Source organism: Stegodyphus dumicola, chromosome 6 (genome assembly GCF_044657685.1).
Source record: "Stegodyphus dumicola isolate Sdum_Otavi_A_Nest chromosome 6, ASM4465768v1".
Lineage (NCBI taxonomy): Eukaryota > Metazoa > Arthropoda > Arachnida > Araneae > Eresidae > Stegodyphus > Stegodyphus dumicola.
This window is the reverse complement of record NC_140773.1, coordinates 167,604,002-167,624,544: the sequence shown is the minus strand read 5'-3', so window position 1 is coordinate 167,624,544 and position 20,543 is coordinate 167,604,002.

Here is a 20,543-nt window from a genome sequence, read left to right as displayed (position 1 = left end):
CATCATAAAAAAATTAAAAATAACAATTCTGAGATTTGTAGCAAATACTTTATTGATCAGAAAAATTGTTATGTAGAGAAATTATCTGATAGCGTTATAAAAACTATGTGAATGATTTTATGATTTATGGAAATTTAAATTTTATTTTGATTCTGAATTATTTATTTTAAGGCTTTAATTTTGGGGAAAAACAGATGCTTCTGGAAATATTATTTAGTTTAAATGAATGTTATTTATTTTCTTTTATTTGCAAATCTTGTACAAGCTTTTATTCATTGTGAAAGAAGCAGGGAAAGGGAGGCAATTTTTGCCAAGTCATGATTTCGCGCGCTTTGTCCTTTAGAATGTTCGAGAAAGAATTTTCATTGTTAGTTGACCTTAAGAGAGGAAAGTGCGTGACAGAAAGTTCAAAGGTTGCTACTTGTCTTTCAATGTAAGTCACTCAGGTTTTGGCGATTGAGGGTCCGGTTGTTGGCTAAGTGAAGAAGAGGCGCGCATGCGCGATCACCCTTATTTCCGCATTCAGGGGTTGAAAACGAAGATTTTGCCATAATTAAGGGGGCGATAAGTGAAGCCATAGTGGGAGCCCGGGTTGTGAAGGAGACGAAGGAAAATTCGAGTTGGATTCACTTTTTGACGCACTCACTCTTGGACTCGCTGACTTTCGGGCTTGCTGGACTTGTGGACGTTGCTCTTGAAAACTGGCTTGAAGGAAATTCGAGTTGGATTCTCTCTCTTACTGACTGGCGGGTGGAACTTACTTGGGACGTTACTCGTGAAGCTTGCTCTTGGGATGAGTAAGAACAGGCGAGTCGTAATTGCCTAGAAGCAACGTTTCTGACCTGAGGCTGAAAACCCTCTTCCTTGCGGCGTGCTGGTAAAGAGGCGAAATTTGAACGAGTTACCTGCGTGTTGACATAGGACTTTCAGGACCAAGCGGATAGCCGTCCTGGGCAGCAGTGCTCCTGTTTCTGTTCTACAGTGGTGAAGTGGAGTCTACATTTTTAGAACCAGTGTCAAGATAAGATAAGAGTCCTCCACTTCAAGATGTCCCCTCAAGATAAGTTTTATTTTTTTTTTGGTGTGTTTGAACTTTAGGCAAGCTGTTCAAAACGTCCTTAGCAGTAAAAACTACGTCGAATCTAAAATTTAACTCTCATGCCTTAAATTGTTTCCCTTTCCTTTCTTTTAATTTACCAGACAAACCTTAAGTTTTTTTATGAATTTAAATGAAAAGACTCTCAGATGAGGTTAAGATTTTTTCTTATTGTGATGTAATTGAATAAACTGATATTTAATCTGAAAACCTCTTACTGTATGTTTTCTTTATATATTTAATATGAACTTTTCCTTTATATCTTGTACATGTTTTTCTTATGTTTTCGATCCTCTCACGGCGCGGTCCCGGGATGCATTTTTTTCACAACGCAAAAATGCTGTACACGTTTCACTATACGATCACTAAAAGCTTGTTAGTAGGCAAATTCTTAAGAGTTTAGTTTTCCTCCCTAAGAGGAAGAAGAAACCTTTTCACGGCAAGTAGCTTCATATTTAACATTTAACATATAGGAATTCTTCTATATAACATTGGTGCCGTCAAGTAAGATTCATAACATTATTTCCCGGCGTGAACTTAAGCAATTTAACAAAATGGTATAGTAATGATTAAGTTAAGACCTAGAGCACATCATTTAAAGACAAGGCATTTAGAAAACAAAATTCTACTTCCAAATTCTTTAGTGAAACCTTGTTTAGAGATTGCTCATGCTCCACATTTTGGTACCAACAATACTTATGATTTCATAAAAAAAGAAATATTTTTGGAAGGGCATGTTTTTAGACACAAAAGACTTTTGTTAAAATTGTCAACAACGTTTGGAAAATAAACCCAAATCTTCTATAACAGTCAAAAGTAATATAAAAAAATCTGATTTAGCCCCTGGAGAGATGTTAGCTATTGACATTGTAGGTAAATTACTCAGGTCACACGATGGTAAATTTTTCATTTTAACAATTATTGATCATTATTCTAGATATTTAGAGGCTATTCCTTTAACCAATATCACTTCTGCAACAATCATAAGATGTATGAATCTGTATATTTCAAAATTCGGTATTCCAAAGATAATATTATCTGACAACGGGCCAAATTTTTGGTTGGCTGAATTTGAGAATTTTTTAACAGATTTAAATATTGAACACAGAAAAAGTTCCATTTATTACCTACAATCTAATGGGATCATAGAACGAGTTCACAGAACTATGAAAGAAAACATAGCTTGATTATCTAATCAGGTCTTTGAATGGTCTGATTGATTGGCATTTTTTAAACTGTATTACAATAATTCAAAACACATAGTAACTGGTTTCACTCCTGCTCAGTTATTTTTCGGGCGAGAACTCAATAAACCTTTAGAATTAAATAATGAACCACATGCAGTAGACAATCCTTCACAATACTTGTTGCGTCAAAAGGAACACATTAAAACCACTAGAGAATTAGTGAAACAAAATGAAGAAAAGTATTTTCAAACTCAAGATAAAGTTGTAAAGGGCAGACAAAGTCCTAAATTTAACATTGGAGACGAAGTATTTTTAAAGGCTTTACAACCACCTCATGCTTTACAGCCAAAATACGCTGGTCCTTTTCAAAATCGTAAAAATGTTTCGAAATGAAAACTATTTAATTCAAAATATCACTGATAACAAAACTCAAAAAATTCATTGTAGCAAATTGTTTAAAAGAGTTCCTCTGAGGTCAAATTTAACCAATTAATAGCATTGTTTTCATGGAGCTTGTTTTTTCTTGTTCACTAAGTAAAAAAAAATAAGAAGAATTAATTAAAGAAATAAAAATTCACGCATGTTTAGTGTTTGATTATGAATGTAGTAGATTTAGTTCCAATTAAATTTTTGGGAAGTTTCTTAGTTAGTATGAGTGTAGGTTGGCCACCTTCATTTATACGTTTGGTCAGTTGCATGCTGATCCGGGTTGACTAAGGTCATGAAATTTCAAAAAAAAAAAGAGAGAGAGAGTAAGGAAAAAATTCTAGAACACTTAGTGGTTATTACAAGTATCCAGCTAGTAATGAAAATGTGCTATTTTATCAATTTGAGAATTTGGAATTACTAAGTTGCAAAGGGATATTGTAGAGTAATCATTCTTACACATTTACAAAATTATTAGAAAATATTGATGCTATTTAAAAGAGTTGATAAAATGGTATGATTTGAAAATTGTTAGGTAAGAGGTATATAGCAATCAAGAGCGTTTATCAACAGTGAAAGATTGTATGAAATATGAAATGTATTCAGTTACAAATGTGTCTACAGATTGTCGTGAAATCTATGCTACTGTATGTGAATCATGTATGTGTTAGTTCTTAGTTTTAATTTTTAACTTGACTCACATGTGTAGCAGCGTATCCCCAATTTTTGTTTTTATATATTCATGCCAGACAATGAGATTTTGATAATTTAATAATTGATCATAATTTGGATTATTCCAAACAGATATATTTGATTAAATTAACATGTGATAATTTCAAATGGACAACAGATCCTAAAATTCGGATTTACGTGGTTGTAAATGCATCAAGTCTCATCTGCAAATTTGTGTTGTGCTTCATCAAAATATTGTGATATGATTTTGTGAACTGTGCTACCTTTTTTTTCTTCTTTGGCCGGAGGGAATGTGCAGGCAAGCTTCCACATTTATTCAACATCAAGTCTGTTCACTGCGACCGCTCAATGACAGAGCGAGATTGACCGCGACAGCCGGTTTTCGGGCCCTTCTCCTGCTAGACTCCGAAGGTGTACGGCGGGTTTCTGTCCGTCCTCACCGCCGATGATGCGTGTCTGCAATTTTGTTCTTTTTCGTGCCTTTCCGACGACCATCTCCATATAGTTTCAAGAGAATGCATTTTGTCAAAAAATAATAGTCTGTGGTATAAAGATTCAACTAAAAGTGACCTAGTTGCTGACTTCTGCGGTAAATGAATGATGTTTTACGACTTGAGTCGTTCTCGTAAGGAATTCCCGTGCACGTGTTGCATCTTGATGGCTTTGTGTTTCCACAAAAATATACTGGAATAATAATCCAGACCAACGTCCTTCGCTATAAAAATACAAATTTGTTATCATGTAACCTTGTGCAACGAAGATGATCTGAGATTTTGTAGATTGGAACTTTATGCATTTTGTGCACGAAAGATTAGGACTCGAAATAGTAGGACAGATTCTTACTGCTGCAGTAGTATGTCGTATATTGTCTTCTGTCTAGATATGTTTTCTTAATTTATACTAGTATTGATTTAAAATTTTACCATGTCAAGATATAATAAATTTACCATAATTCACATTATTTGAAGTGTCATCCTTTGGCGGTAAGTTACTTTAATTCTATATTTTTATTCAGATCACACATTTCATCCTGCACGTGACCACGTTTAGGGTTATTGCGGTATCACATTTGGCACACCCATATATTATTACACTTCCAATGGCTGGTATATCAATATTTACATGAGGAACCCACGAGAGCTCAACTTAGAGAATCGCGGTCTACAGTGTAGAGTCATTAGGATTTTTTTAAAGGCAGAAAAGAAGAAAAATAGCAAAAGCCTTCGCCGGGAATCGAACCACGGACCTCTGCAATACCGGCCCAGCGTGCTACCGTTACACCACGAAGGCACGCTAGGGAAGTGGGAGAAATACCTTATATGCTTTCCTTTTTAAAGGGCGACTAGGGTTTTAGGGGACCTAGTCGCCAAATCCTGGGTGCGGAGAATCATCATCCACAACCCTTTTTTAGTTCGGGCACCAGTTGTAAAGTCATTTTGATTTTTTTAGAGGCAGAAAAGAAAGATGAAAAATAACAAACGCCTTCGCCGGGAATCAAACCACGGACATCTGGAATACCTGCCCAGCGTGCTACCGTTACACTTCGAACGCACGCTATTGAAGTGGGAGAAATACCTTATAACAGTGTGCAGAAGATACTCCAAAACTTTTTTTTTTTTTTTTTTTTATCCTGAGTTTTTTTTATTTCCCCTGTTGAATAATTAACAAACATGACAACAGTTGAAGAGAAAGCTCATTATGTGGTATGGTATGCTGAAACGAAATCATTGATTACTATCCAAAGAGATTTGAGATGAACATGTTGTAAGGATCTTAAGTTTTACTAACGTTTATTTTATTTTAAATCTTTACTATCACTTCTTATTTTCTACTTCCGGCCAGAATTATAAGCGTGAAGGAGTTTATGCAAAGTTGTCTGGCGAACGCCAAGTATTTAAGTGTGGCCTTTTTGCCAAGCAGAGGAGAGGAAGCCGTGAGTTCGAAGCAGGCCGCTTACCTTAGAAGTTACGCAGTTGCTACTTTGCCTTCCAGGCCAGAGGTTTTAATCCTCTTGATAAATTAAACGTATTGTAGTGTTCACAGTCTCTGTGCTACATACGCTTCCTGTTATTATAAGGCCAATCTTATTCTAAAGTTAAATTAGAGTTTAGTTTTATTTTGATATCTTTTAAGTTAGACCCCGAGTGGAGGGTCATTGTATTCCGAAGTACGGAAGTCATTGTATATAAAGAAAAAAATAAAGGGTTTTGTATACCCTTCGTCTGTATCCTGTCTACTTACTACAATTAGTGAACATAGCTTTAGTAAGCTCTCTGTTCTAGTCAGGTCATTGTATGTTTCCGAAGAAGGTAAGAAGAAACATTGAACCTGATAGTGGCGCCCGACGAAGAATAACCATGGCCGAGTTTCAAGAAGAACCTGTGCTGCCTGCAGAAACAGCTCAGAATCCAGAAATGCCAGCTGCCGCCCTGGAAGGATTTGGGTATATTGTCCAGACCATGCGCGCTTCGATGAAACCAGAAGCAACGTTTAATGGAAACTCACAGGTAACCAGTTTTTTGGAAAAATTGGATGACCACTTCATGCTCTACCCCGTGCACGAGTTTCAAAAAGTTACCTTAGCTACCAGCGCTTTGAGGGGCCAAGCGCTTAACTGGTTCAAATGTATCGGCAGAAGTCTCTTGGGTCAAGCAGGAAGTCCCACCTATACCTACGAAAATTTCAAGACTGCCCTACTAAAAGCCTTCCCTGTTGTAAGGGATCGTGCGAAATTAGAAACAGAACTTTTCAGTATATATCAACAAAGAATGGAAAACATCTCGAGCTTTATTTTAAGAAAAATTCACGTTTTCAAGCTCTTGTATGGAAACCGTCCGGATCCTGAAATAATTCAAGTGATTTTGCCGAGGTTACTACCCCAAGTGCAAGACTTTATTGAATTGAGAAATCCGACTACACTGGAAAAATTATTTGAGCTGGCAATCCAGTTTGAAAGTAGAAGAACGGCGGACGTCGAAAGAAGACGCCAATATCAACAGCGAAACCAATTTGGTACGCCAAGACTACAGCAAACTCAAGCACATGGCTACGGAGAAAAAGCGAATCAGTGGGCAAGGAAACCCGAGCATTCAAAAACAGCCGGCGAACGTCGACAGTTCAATAGCAACCCAGGAAAAAAGTCTCAAGGCCAGTGGAGAAAGAAGGAAAGCACCGAAAGAAAAAATAATTTAAACTAAAACGGATTTCTGCTGACGAGAGGGTGCGGAAATCCGAAGGCCACGAAAACCCCTCTTCCTACAAGTTAAATACAGTAATGGTGAAAAATTTAACTCTTCCGAAGATTGAAGTCTTGGTAAATAATATCCCGGCCACCGCACTCCTGGATACCGGCGCGCAGTGTTCCTGTGTGGCAGAAGTCTTTTTTAGAAAGTATTTTCGCAAATACCGCATATATAATGCGGATAATACAACAGTATTAGCGGCGCAAGGAGAACAATGTAAGTGCGTAGGTAAAGTACCTTTGTACATCCGTATCAAGGACGAACAAGTAAAGGTGATGTTTTTTATAGTAAAGAATTTGCAAGCACACTTAATACTAGGAATAGACTTTCTTTCAGACGCACAAGCTACACTGGATTTTAATGAAGCGTCTCTTAAACTGACGATGAAACCAGTGCGTGTAGAAAAGGTTGAACCGCCAAGGGTAAATCTCGACCACCTGCCTAATGACGAGCAAGATAGAATCCGACAAGTGGTAAGTGAATTTGCTTCCTTATTTAGTGATATTCCAGGATTTACCCAGGTTACTAACCATAGTATTGACACCGGAGATGCATTGCCGGTTCGTCAAAAACCATACCGGTATGATAAGAATAAGGAAAAAATTATAGAATGGCATATTACCGATATGCTACGTAAAAAGATCGTAACGCCTATCTCAAGTAGTTATGCTAGTCCGGTGGTTTTATGTAAGAAAAATAATGATTATCCTTTGGAGCATCCAAAAAGGTGGAGATTCGCTATTGATTACCGTAAATTAAATTCCATAACGAAATATCCGGTATATCCGTTACCGATTATAGAAGAAATTTTAAGGAACATAAAATCAACCAAATTTATGACAACTTTAGACTTAACGAATGGTTATTTTCAAATAGGGATCAGGCCTGAGGACGTGCCTAAGACTGCTTTTATAACCAAGTCTGGCACTTATGCATTTTTGCGAATGCCGTTTGGCCTTTCAGGCGCCCCAGCAACATTTCAGCGATGCATGGACATTGTGTTAAGACCTGTTCTCGGAAAGTCCACATTTATCTATTTAGACGATATCATTATTACTAGTGATAATCTAGACCAACATGTACAGGATTTAAGACAGGTGTTTTCTTTATTAAATGAGGCCGGTCTAAAAGTTAATGTCGAAAAATGCAAATTTGCAGCCCCTGAATTAAAATATTTAGGTTACAAAATATCGCAAAAAGGGATCGAGACAGATGAATCAAAAATAATCGCTGTACAAAAGTATCCGACTCCAAACACGGCAAAGAAGCTCTCTTCTTTTCTAGGACTTTGTTCATATTATAGGTCCTTTATAAAAGATTTTGCGGCTATCGCTGAGCCATTGTTAAAATTAAAAAGGAAAAAGGCAAGATTCTCGTGGACGGCCGAAGCCAATAGTGCTTTCGAAAAATTAAAACAAGCATTAACGCAAGCCCCTGTGTTGAAATTTCCTGAAAAGGATGAAAATTTAGAAATTTCAGCGGATGCTTCGGATTATGCGGTAGGAGCGGTACTTTCGCAAAATCAGCAGCCAGTAGCATTTTTTAGCCGAACTTTAAATCAAACACAAAGAAACTATTCCGCGACCGAGAGAGAGGCACTTGCAGTTCTGTTAGCAGTGCAAAAGTTCCGAGTCTATTTTGGAAAGGCGCCGATAACAGTATATTCTGATCATGCGGCGGTAACTAGATTGTACTCTGGAAAAAATTTATCCCCAAGGTTAATAAGATGGGCACTCAAGCTGCAAGAATATAATCTGGTAATCAAGCATACCCCCGGAAAGGAAAATATCGTAGCAGATGCCCTGTCACGAATTAAATTAGACGAACAGGGTAATACCGTAAAAGTTGCAATGCTGACAGCGTGTACAATAAATTCCCGAGAAACTGTAATAACCGAACTGGGTAAGGATCCTGAGTTTGGAAGTATTTATGAGTATTTGAAGGATCCTGAAAATTTTAGCCACCAAGATATTGTGGCGATAAGAAATAGGGCGGCCCATTACGAACTAATAGATGGTCTATTATTTTATACAAAAACTACGAATTCCAACAACGAATTTCGACCTGTTATCCCAGCTAGTCTTAGATTAAATATCCTGCAAGAGCTCCATGACAGCCCTTTAGCTTCTCATGCTGGTATTCGAAAAACTATCCAACGCGTACGCGAGGCAGTCTACTTTCCTGAACTGCAAAAGTTAACAAGGGCGTATGTCCAGTCCTGCCCAACATGTCAAGCCGTTAATTATATTAATTTCCGCCCGGCCGGGTTTCTAAATAGTATTAAATCCGAATTTCCAAATGAAATAATCGGCATCGATTTATTGGGCCCTTTCCCAAAAAGTCAGTTAAACAAAAGTCGCTATCTCCTTGTTATAGTTGATCATTTTAGTAAATGGACCGAAATTGTTCCCTTAAAACGAGCCTCCGCGAAATTAATTACCGATTCTATTTTAAATAAATATATTTTAAAATACGGGGCGCCCCTAAAAGTTATATCGGATAATGGTCCTCAATTTGTAAGTAATATATTTGAAGACATGTGCCAAAAACTGGGCATACGTCATTTAAAAATGGTCCCGTATCGGCCGCAATCAAATATAGCGGAACGGGTCAACAGAAATATAGTGAAAATTATCCGTAGTTATGTTAAAAATTTTCATAAAAGCTGGGATAACTATGTCAATGAATTTGCTTTCGCCCTTAGGACCGCAAAACATGATACAACGGGAAAAACTCCTGCTGAGTTATTTCTAGGCAGAAAGATTATAACACCGTTAGATAAACTATTTTATGTGCAACAAAGAGCCCCAGAATTTAAAATGGGTGATATAGAAAAACTAATAAAAGAAGCAAAAAAGAATACAGAAGTAGCACAAAGAAAACAAAAATTGTATTATGACTTGAAACGACGGGGAGTAACTTATAAAGTAGGGGATGAAGTACTAAAAATTAAGCATTCACTTTCTTCAGCACCAGAAGATAAAACTGCCAAATTTTTCCCACGCTTTGAAGGACCATATGTTATAGAAAAAATAACTCACGCTGTTGTAGTATTAAAGGCAAGAAATGGTGAAACCTGTTCCGCAAACATTGACCAGATAAAACCATTCTATGACCGTAATAAAATGCAAATCTTTTCAGATCTTTTGCAGGATCCGGTACGGCAGACACCGCAGGTACAAGTTCCAGAGGTGGGAAAACGACAAGTACAAGGGCAAGCCAATGAGAGACAGAAGCAAGTGAAAAGAAAATTGCCCCGCGGAAAAATTGAAGGTACAAAGAAAAAGAAGCCGTTCCACCGTCCAAAAAAACAGAGTTCACGAACACCCCCAGAATGAAGAAGGGAGAAGGACGACGTATGTGGAAAAGACCGGGAGAAAGGAGACGGCAACTATAACCCGGCTGTGAAACGGAAGATTGACTCATCCGACAGAACTCTCCGCAGCAAAAGTCGCCGAACTGCGGAAGGGCCATCAGCGGCGGAGGAAAAAGTACAAGAAAAATTTGAACGGCCAACAACGAGGTCCAAGCAGGATCACGACAGAATTTTTCCGGTTCCACCAAGACCAGCTGCCTTCAAACGGCCAAGACCACAAGCAGAGGACAGAAGGAAGATGTTCAAGGGTGGCCGTAGTGGTGAAAAACGGAAGCTTCCAGAGGAAAGCACTGAAGGGCGAGCCCGTACAAGAAGGAGGATCAACCAAGCTACGGTCTGCAGCACCTTTAAAGACTGGGCCCAGAAAAGGATGTCTGAATATTACAAAGATAAGTAAAATTTTGTGTTACTTTACAAACTTAAGTTAATCTTTCATTCTTACTGCAAGTGGCACATTTGAAGAAGTTTTACCTCATGCGAGGTCTACCTTTATCGCCAAAAGGGCGAGAAATGAGTTGTGACCGATTTTCTTATTATGTTTTTCAATTACTCGCGCGTAAAACTAAAGTTGATGTATAATAGCGTTGTCTAAAGACTTAAATATTGTAAAAAGTTATTGTATAAATTTTATTTAAAACATTCTAACAAGAAAGAAGTTTTAGTCTGAAAGACTTTTTGAAATGTAGTATTATTTCAATGTAGAAAGAATTGGCACTTGCTTTGAAAAGAATAGAAGTTAACAATGTACTACTAATGTATGTTTTCAAATGTGTAAAATTAACGGCATCTTGATATGTTCTTGTATACATGTGAACTGTTATTTTGAATGTTTAGAAATAACGTGATATGGTAAAAGTGAAAGTAATGTTAAAAAATTTGTTATTCGTGTGACTGTAAAGATTAAATCATGGTGAATATGTGTTAAAGGTTGAATGATGTAGTTAGGCTCTCTGACGCTACACTTTAGAGTTAGCCACTTTCAGAATAGTACCTCAGGGTCTAGAGTTGAAATTAGGGTGTGTTAAGAGGTCTCGTATGTTGAATTTTAACACGTTAGTGTTTTGATTGTAGGAGGAAGTGTTGAACACATAGACAGAAACACATTCGTGTTTGGTGTTTTTACAACACATGTCAGAGAGCACGGGGAGAGATAATTAAAATAGTCATGAATGAAATAAGAATGTTAAGAAAAGTATATTCTATATGTTATTTGCAATGTCATTCTGTAACATTTCATTAAACTAGTTTTCCTTCCAGATCTCTGGAAGGAACCAGAATTGAATAAAGCTCCTGTTTTGATGCAGTACAGATGAAAAAGAAAAAAGATTGTTGTATATTCCGGGAGCTGCTATTGTAACAAATTTCTTTCTTTTAAAATTTTCTAGTTTCTAGCTAAGTTATGTTTGTAAAAGTTTGGCCTCGCGTTAGTTTCTAGAGCTAAAAGTTTTCAACAAGGTCGTTTTAGACCTCAGTTTCAAACTAATTAACTCTGGCGGGAAGTATGTAAGGATCTTAAGTTTTACTAACGTTTATTTTATTTTAAATCTTTACTATCACTTCTTATTTTCTACTTCCGGCCAGAATTATAAGCGTGAAGGAGTTTATGCAAAGTTGTCTGGCGAACGCCAAGTATTTAAGTGTGGCCTTTTTGCCAAGCAGAGGAGAGGAAGCCGTGAGTTCGAAGCAGGCCGCTTACCTTAGAAGTTACGCAGTTGCTACTTTGCCTTCCAGGCCAGAGGTTTTAATCCTCTTGATAAATTAAACGTATTGTAGTGTTCACAGTCTCTGTGCTACATACGCTTCCTGTTATTATAAGGCCAATCTTATTCTAAAGTTAAATTAGAGTTTAGTTTTATTTTGATATCTTTTAAGTTAGACCCCGAGTGGAGGGTCATTGTATTCCGAAGTACGGAAGTCATTGTATATAAAGAAAAAAATAAAGGGTTTTGTATACCCTTCGTCTGTATCCTGTCTACTTACTACAATTAGTGAACATAGCTTTAGTAAGCTCTCTGTTCTAGTCAGGTCATTGTATGTTTCCGAAGAAGGTAAGAAGAAACATTGAACCTGATAATGTGAACTGAATCCATCAGACATAAAGACAATTAAGACCCTGTCTGATGAATTCGTAGCCACAGAAAATGTTAACCGACAGTCTAGTTTAATCAAAACCATACTGCTAGAGACCTATGGACAAGATCAAGGAGGTTTCCACTAAAAGGGTGGGAATTTATTAATGTCAATGAAAGTTGAGCATCCGACTCTCAACATTCCATATAGTGCTGCATAAAAGACTTTTTTTTTACCTATGACGTTCAAATCGTTCAGAAGCTGAGGCCAAAAGCCCGATCACAACGCCAAAGGTTTGCAGTTGAGATGCTACGCCAGATCAAGAAATTGACGATTAATTGGAAAATGTGATTTTCGGCCTTGAAGGAACTTTCTGCACATTCGAAAAGGTTTATTGTGACAACGTTTGCATCTAGGCGTTGTGTTATCAAAAGCGCTACTGTGTTCGAGAATATGTCAGAAATAGCGAAATTTTAGTGCACGGTATGCTATAAGATGTTACCAAATTCTCAGTCCATTTTTTCCAGAACAATGAATAATAAGTGGCGCTATTATCGTCACTTATTATTCATACCTCTGAAAAACATACAAGTATAAAGCCATCAAAAGCTAGAGCACTTTGCCGTCTCACAGCTATTCTCTTTGCTTCCGGATGTCGTATTCTATCAGGATGGTGATCCACCGGACTGAAATTCTTAAATTCGAGAGCTGTTGCCGGACAGAATGTTTTCATAACAACTGAGAAGGCATAATGGACTCACTTCCTTGCCACTACAATGACGTAAATCATCTGAATTTCTTCCCGTAGGGTTGTATGAAAAGTATGATCTACATTACATCTGTACCTGATCTCGATGATCTTCTCCAGAAAATTTATTGCAGCCAATAACTTAATTATGCTGACCATGTTAGTTAATACACAGGATTGAAACTGTATATCAATTGGATATTTTAGCAGCTAATAAAGTGATCCACAAAGAAGTGCATCAATTTCAAAAATGCAGTTTTTGAGCTATTCTGCATTGCAGTGCAGACTGTAAGTCTATAAAACTATTAGCTTCATTAAAATTTGAATTTGAAATTAGGATCTCACTTGAACACCCTATACTTTTAATCCTCCCTAATTAGTTCACTCCGTAAACACTAATTTTCTGCTTTTTCGATTGTAATCTTTCATGGTAAATTTCATGCTTTTAATGCTTTACTACTAACTCAAAAACACGATATAAATTGTTTTGCTAGAAAACTTTTACTATTACAGTCATGGCAATTTTCACTTTCTCGTTTGTATGCCAGTTTTTTTTCGAGTGTGTGTATATGCGTGTCCATGTGTGCAGGTATCTTTTCATTATTGTGAATATTCAGCAATCAAAATGACTTTGGGTCTATGCTATGTGGCCTTACCAGTAGGCGAGTGAATAAGACAGCCGAATACTGGTAGTTTGACCTACATTAGAGCCTAGGCAACATCCTTCCTGCATGGTTCTTTTTCGTGTTTCTTCCCTTATGGCAAGTAATCATGTGCTTTGCTATATTCAAATAATCTCACGTAACTTAACATGTTTTTATGTGAGTATATTTTAATAATCTACATCTAATTTCAGACAGTGTTGCAAGTGCCACAATAGCAATATGCGATAAGGCATTTTTCTAGAGCAGAAGTTTCTTTTTTGAGAACATCTTTTCTCGTTTTTTCCTCATGGCTTATGCAAATAACGTTTTCAATCATAGTAATCACCGCTCCTCGTGTACCGATACATTGAAAATGCTGACAATCGCAATAAATCGCTTGCTAGTATGGGTTTTGTAGTTCATTCGTGTCTTATCATATCTGAAGGGCCATCACCATTGAAATACTGAAGGATAAGTAAATGTCTTCACTACTGTATGAATGCCGTGAACCTCAAATATTTTGTTATCTGAATCACGGTGATACGTTTTACGATAACAGTAACACTGATTATTATCGCTCTTCTTAAATTTTATACAAATGCTAGTGGTTATTCTGCGAATTTTCACATTGCACCTCATCCATGATGGCAAGACATAACAGGCATTTCCAGTCACTATGATCATGGCTCGGTCACGAAAGTCATGGCTGTCAACATTCAAGTTCAGTTCCATATTCGCATCGGTGTACAACCTTCTCAAAATCCAGTCCAAGGCTACACATTTAATACTGAGAAAGAGAAATATATATAATCTTAAAACTTTTCAATCAGCCTATGTATTAGAAACTGGTTTCTTACAATACGAGAAACCGGTGAAAAATAAATAGAAGTAAAAAAAATGCATTTACAATATCTTAGTGACTAATAGTTTACAATATCTTAGTGACTAAAGTCTATTTTCTCTATTTGCGACACGAATTTACGCCTTGCCAAAGTACAGATACTTATATGTATACTGTTTTATGAGGTACAAAACATTGCACTTCCAACCCTATATCTGAAAAATTTAAATCATTTTAAAATATTTATTTATATTTACGGGAAGGAAAGATAAAATATTGAAGTTAACAAACTCGAGAAAAAATATCATACAATCTGCCTTAAATATGTAGGATCACTGAAATGGCGCAAGTTTTATGAGATCAATAACTGGAACATAATAGCAGAAGTTTTCACTGAGCAAGTTATATCAAGTTACCAAGTCACTAACAGCGGTTTAGTCTAGAAATAGGCTAGATTAATTTTTACTTAACTCCAAGACTTCTTACTGGTATGCATTATGAGCAAATACCTGGAAAGATTTACAATATTTTTAATGAAAACTTCTTAGCGGCTGATTAGAACCTTGCAATTCAGATGTGCATTATTCAAGACTCATTTGCAGTCTGCATAAAACGTTCAATCTACTATATAGTATTCCAATAAATATTTCTTTAATTTTTTATACTCGCAGGAAACTAACGAAATTCTAACTCATTTTCAAAGGCTATCCGTTAAATATAAAAGTGAGGTACGCCGACAATAAGGAGCATTGTGATTTTTCTAGTATATTTTTATTATATATAATTTAAATATGCGTGTTAAAAATAACTACATTTAAAAAGTATATTTAGGATATTATATTATTCAATATTTTTCGGAAGCTTTTATCAAATTTGGCAAAATGTTCAATTAAGTAATATAGGATGTTAATCATATGTATACTCATCATAGCTTCATTCTGCCTTAATACAAAAACAAATAAATATACAATTGGCATACACAAAAATTTATACACGCAAAATATTAATTTTTTAATTGCACATATTCATAATGTTACTAATTAACATATGATACTTCAATAATTTCAGTAACTCATCTTTTAATCAGTCCAAGAAATCTAGTTAACTTTCGTTATCTATACTATTTACTTAAATAAATATTCATAATAAACAATCTTTCATAAATAAAATCTCAGAAAGAGGTTAAATTAGTTCCCCAACATGATATAAGGAATTCAGTAAACAGACTTCATATTTACATGTCTAAGCAAATATCGACATGCATTTTGCTGTAATGTTATCCAAACAGCCTTAAATTAATTCATATATTACTAACTGTTTACTATGTGGGATATGTGAGAATAAAGCATTAATATAAAATCACGTTCAAACACAATTCGAGAATTGTACATAATTCATTTAACTGAAGTTAAGTTACTTATTATCGCAAAAGATTGAATCTGTCATATATTAGATGCAAGACGTTCGAAAACAGAGACTATGGTATTTCTTTCCTTAAACATCATCCTAGAAGTATTCTTTTCATTTCAAAATTTCTTTCTATAAGGTAATGGTTTTAATTGCAATAATTAAAGGTTTTAGAGAAATTTAAATCAATATAAGTGATCTACTTGTGCCCTTCTTTTCATTACTGAATATCACTAATTTCCATGAATGTCTCATAATATATCTAATTCATATAATTCATAATACAACTAACTAATGATAAGTTTTAATATTTACACTAATTACATTATTCTACTTAATAAAAGCTATTTCTATTACCTCATATAACAGACTTCGGTATCTAATCTTCTTTAATGCCCCCTTAAAAATGCCTTAAGTTTTAATATTCTGCACTCGATTGCAGACTAAAGGGTTATTTCCCCCGAGAGCAAAAAACATAATGAAATATAAAAACTCTAATGCTGTATGACTATATACAAAATAATGGAAACCTGTGTACTGAACTTGTGTAACTGTAACCTGTGTAGCCTGCGAAACCTGTATATCTGTAAATCTGTTTTATGCATTCCCTTGTCAGTCCGGCACATGGCATTATTTAAGATTCTAGGCTAATATACATTCTAGGAACCATTCAACCTATGCATACCATTCATCTCAACAACCAAAGTTATATATTTGAGGTATTGAGTTCGTTGATGTCGGTTGTTTGGAGATTGTCAGCGTTGCAATCGGATTTGGTGTGGACTGGCTACGTCTGGCGCACGACGACAGCACAGACCAACTGCACCTATAGCAAATAGGTTTCCTCAAGTTAGCAAACCTAGTGGATGTTAGAATATGTATACCCAAAATATATACCCAATATCTTTTTTCCTGTGCTGAAAAGAGTAGAAACAACTGCATCAACTTTTAGTTGGTAAATGCGGAATAGATATTTCATTACTCTGCAGAAATTTTATTAAATTTGAAATTGTAATAATTCCTTTCTTTGATTATGTATATTATGTAAATAATTTAAATACTTATTTATAGCTAAGTTATTTACTAAGATGGTTTACTTAATTTTAATTCATTACTAATTATTTTACTCTTTCCTTCTTTGGTGAAGGAACAAGGTTATTAAAGTACATATAAAGTCTGCATTGAGGACATATTTAGTAAACAATACCTTTTTCCGTTTAAAATTATTCTTATTGCCACATATTCATTACAAAATATAAAAATCTGATGTGTACACCACATGACTTCCTTGTACGGAATATTAAATTATACGCATTTTTTCTTGCATTTTATTTAAACTTATTTGATTTAATTAATCCTACTTCGCCGACAGAGCATAAACCACAATAGAATAAATGCATTCTTTAAAATTCACTTTGTTTACCATAGCGACACTCTGGCGCTAGGTTTACTGCATAAGCCAGCCACCTTTGCCGACGAGTTATACTCCCCAGATAACTACGAAGCGAAACTGACCCCGGTAGACATTCATCTAGCAGACTATGGGATAGGTATCAGACTGCACGTACCACCAGCAACGTACAGCAACCTTTCAAGCATCGTCATATACACGGACGGTTCAAAACTAGACGACAACGTGGAAAGCGCCTAAGTAGTTACAAATAACAATACAGTAGTTGCTCAGTGGAAAGGACACCTGTCCACCTACAACAGTGTCTTCCAGGGAGAAGCGGTAGCGATTGCTAAAGCCCTACGCTACTTGCTCAATCATGGAATACATCAAGCAACAATAAAAACGGACAGCCTGTCAGCTATCTATGCAAATGGTAACCCTGTCCATTCTTCTCAGATTATCAGATATTCAAAAAGACCTACGAGTTAATCGACAAAGAGATTACCACATTGCTTGGATTAAAGCACACGCAGGCAAACCAGGGAATGAGGCTGCAGATGCTCTGGCTAAGGAAGCGGCAACTGGAACCTCCGACGAACAGATTTACATACCCTGGCCACAATCGCATTTTAAGAAAACGTTATGACTGCAAGCAACTAGTCTCTGGCAAGAAGAATGGGATAACAGTAATACGGGTCGAAGGACACACTACCATCTGTCCTACGTCTCCCAAAACCGATGCTGTGGCAACCCTAACCTTACGCGCTATATAACAGGGCATGGCCCTTTTCCAGAGTATTTCGAAAAGCGAAGGATTAGTGACACAGGCAACTGCAGCTGCGGAGCGATAGGTTCCGCGGAGCATTATCTCGAAGAATGCCCAATCACAGAAGGCCTACACGTCAGATTCCCTGAACAGAATTGCCAGGCATATAGCAAATTTCTCATTAAGCAAAGACACCTAGTGGCCAAAATCAATAGAGTAATGGAAAAATTAGCTGAGTTAGGCACGGACTTGTGTCAAGTTTAACACTCTCATGCATACAGCTTTCCTAAGAGTTTTGCACAAACATTCAAGCGCACAGTCAACTAAAGTTACGAACAGTGTTATGCAGCCAAGAATGATGTATATAGCCATTCGTCTTGTATAGCTAAGAGACGCAGTGTTAAACACAGCTCAGAATGCCATGTACAATTAAGTGTGTCATGTATCCAAGATCCGCAGTGTCATATTTCGCTAAGAGATAAGTCATATATGAGACAATACGATAGTCCACAATGCAATGTAAGTAACTAGCATGCACAAGGCATCTATTTGTGAACAAATCGCATCTAACAGCTGGTGAAATGTAGATTAAAATATCTGTTCTATGCTCCCGTGGTATACAAATAACAAATGCAAAGAACGCATCTAAGCATTCTGTAACCTATCACACCTATGTACTGTACGTATGAACTGCACATACGAACTTATGAACTGCATACATGAACTTATTGCGTGTAACTCTTGGTCATAAATAGGTCCAAGTACACTCTGTAAGTATCTGTGGACAAATAATAACAATGTATAAGTTGTACAAAATATGTAAACAACGCGCACATAGTCTTTTGTATATATGTATATATATTCTATCCCATTTCTTAATTTAGTGTATTGTAATTATGTAATTGCGTAAATATGTATTATGTAGCAATGTATTTCTTGCATAGAGCAATCTATATAGTACCATATGGAAATGTTTTAAAATATAACCCATTTCATAATTTAATGTAATACAGTAGATACGTACTGGACTAATTAATATCTTTCATATGTAGTGTAATATATACTCAATTCATGCAATTACCGTAATGTGTCATCCCAAGTTTTCCTTATAGATAGTGTATTTCAAATTTCTCGTATGTGGTGAAATGTATACTTAAATACTGTAATCACCGTAAATGTTATTTTCTCCATATCGTTAGTATCAGCAACATGTATATTATGTAACAGGCACGCTGAAGTATGTTAAAAAAGGTATGTTAATTCTACAATGTATTGGATGTATATATGCATTTAAAAATATTCCAGTTTCAGAGCGTTATAGCACTCAGCGTATTCTGTATTGTATATAACAGTGTGTAATCGCAAATATCAGTGTAAGTTGTGTTAATTGTAATACTCATGCATTGGAAAGTATGCATACGTTATGCTTATGAAATGTGTAAAACAAGTTTTCCTTATAGATAGCGTATTTTAAATTTCTTGTATGTGGTGTAATGTATACTTAAATACTGTAATCACCGTTAATGTTATTTTCTCCATATCATCAGTATCAGCAACATGTACGTTATGTAACAGCCACGCTGAAGCATGTAAGAAAAGGTATGTTAATTCTACAATGTATTGGATGTATATATGCATTCTAAAAATATTCCAGTATCAGAGCGCCATAGCACTAAGTGTGGTAAGCGATAAGCGCTTATTGCACCGAGTATCGTATGTAACAGTGTGTAACCACATATATATTAGTAAACTGTATGTAAGAGTGTGTAATCGCAAATATCAGTGTAAGTTGTGTCAATTGTAATATTCATGCACTGGAAAGTATGCATACGTTATGCTTAAGACACAGATATCAGTGTATTATCGTTCCTAGTGAAAAACGTATTGTGTGTATAAGTATATAAATGCAAGTATCCAAATATCAGTATCAGTGCTGGCCTGTATATAAATAATCCAGAGTCAATATGTAATCGCACTCAGTGCTTACTACTCTGTACGTAACAGTGTATAACCGCAAATATCAGTATTAGTTATGCAAATCGTGATATATTTATGCATATGAAAATATGTCTACATGTATTAATGCCATATGTGGTCATCAGTGATTATTTGCTGTCTATTGTCAATGCCATCGGTCAATTAACTGTATTTATCAATGTCACGTGACGTCATCTGTGATCGTTTGCAGTCTTTTGTTAATGTCAATGCACAATTATGTACCCTTCTCAATTATTTATTCCAAAGCATATGTGAATTTTAAACGCCCCTGTATGGCCATGTAGCATCTATTGTTAATCAATCAATAAATACTGGACCCGGGCAATTTGGACGGGAGTCTGCCCGGTGGTATTAGGTGGCAATTGGTTCGCAGAACTGCCAACCGGTTGGGTCTGAGCGTCCTGTGCGGGCCGCACATGTGGCCCTCTGGTCAAACTCTAGATAAGGGTGGGCGTGGCATTATGCTAATTAACTTATTAGTAAAGGGGTAGTGGTCACGTCCTCCGTCGCTTATCGCTTAACAGTATTATATTTCATTCATATTATAACTCAGAATGCACAAAATGTATATCATTTAAAGAATTATCTATCGTTGCCACATGTTCTATTCAAACACTATAATAAAGCTAGAACTATGTATAAAAGAAATTAAGCAA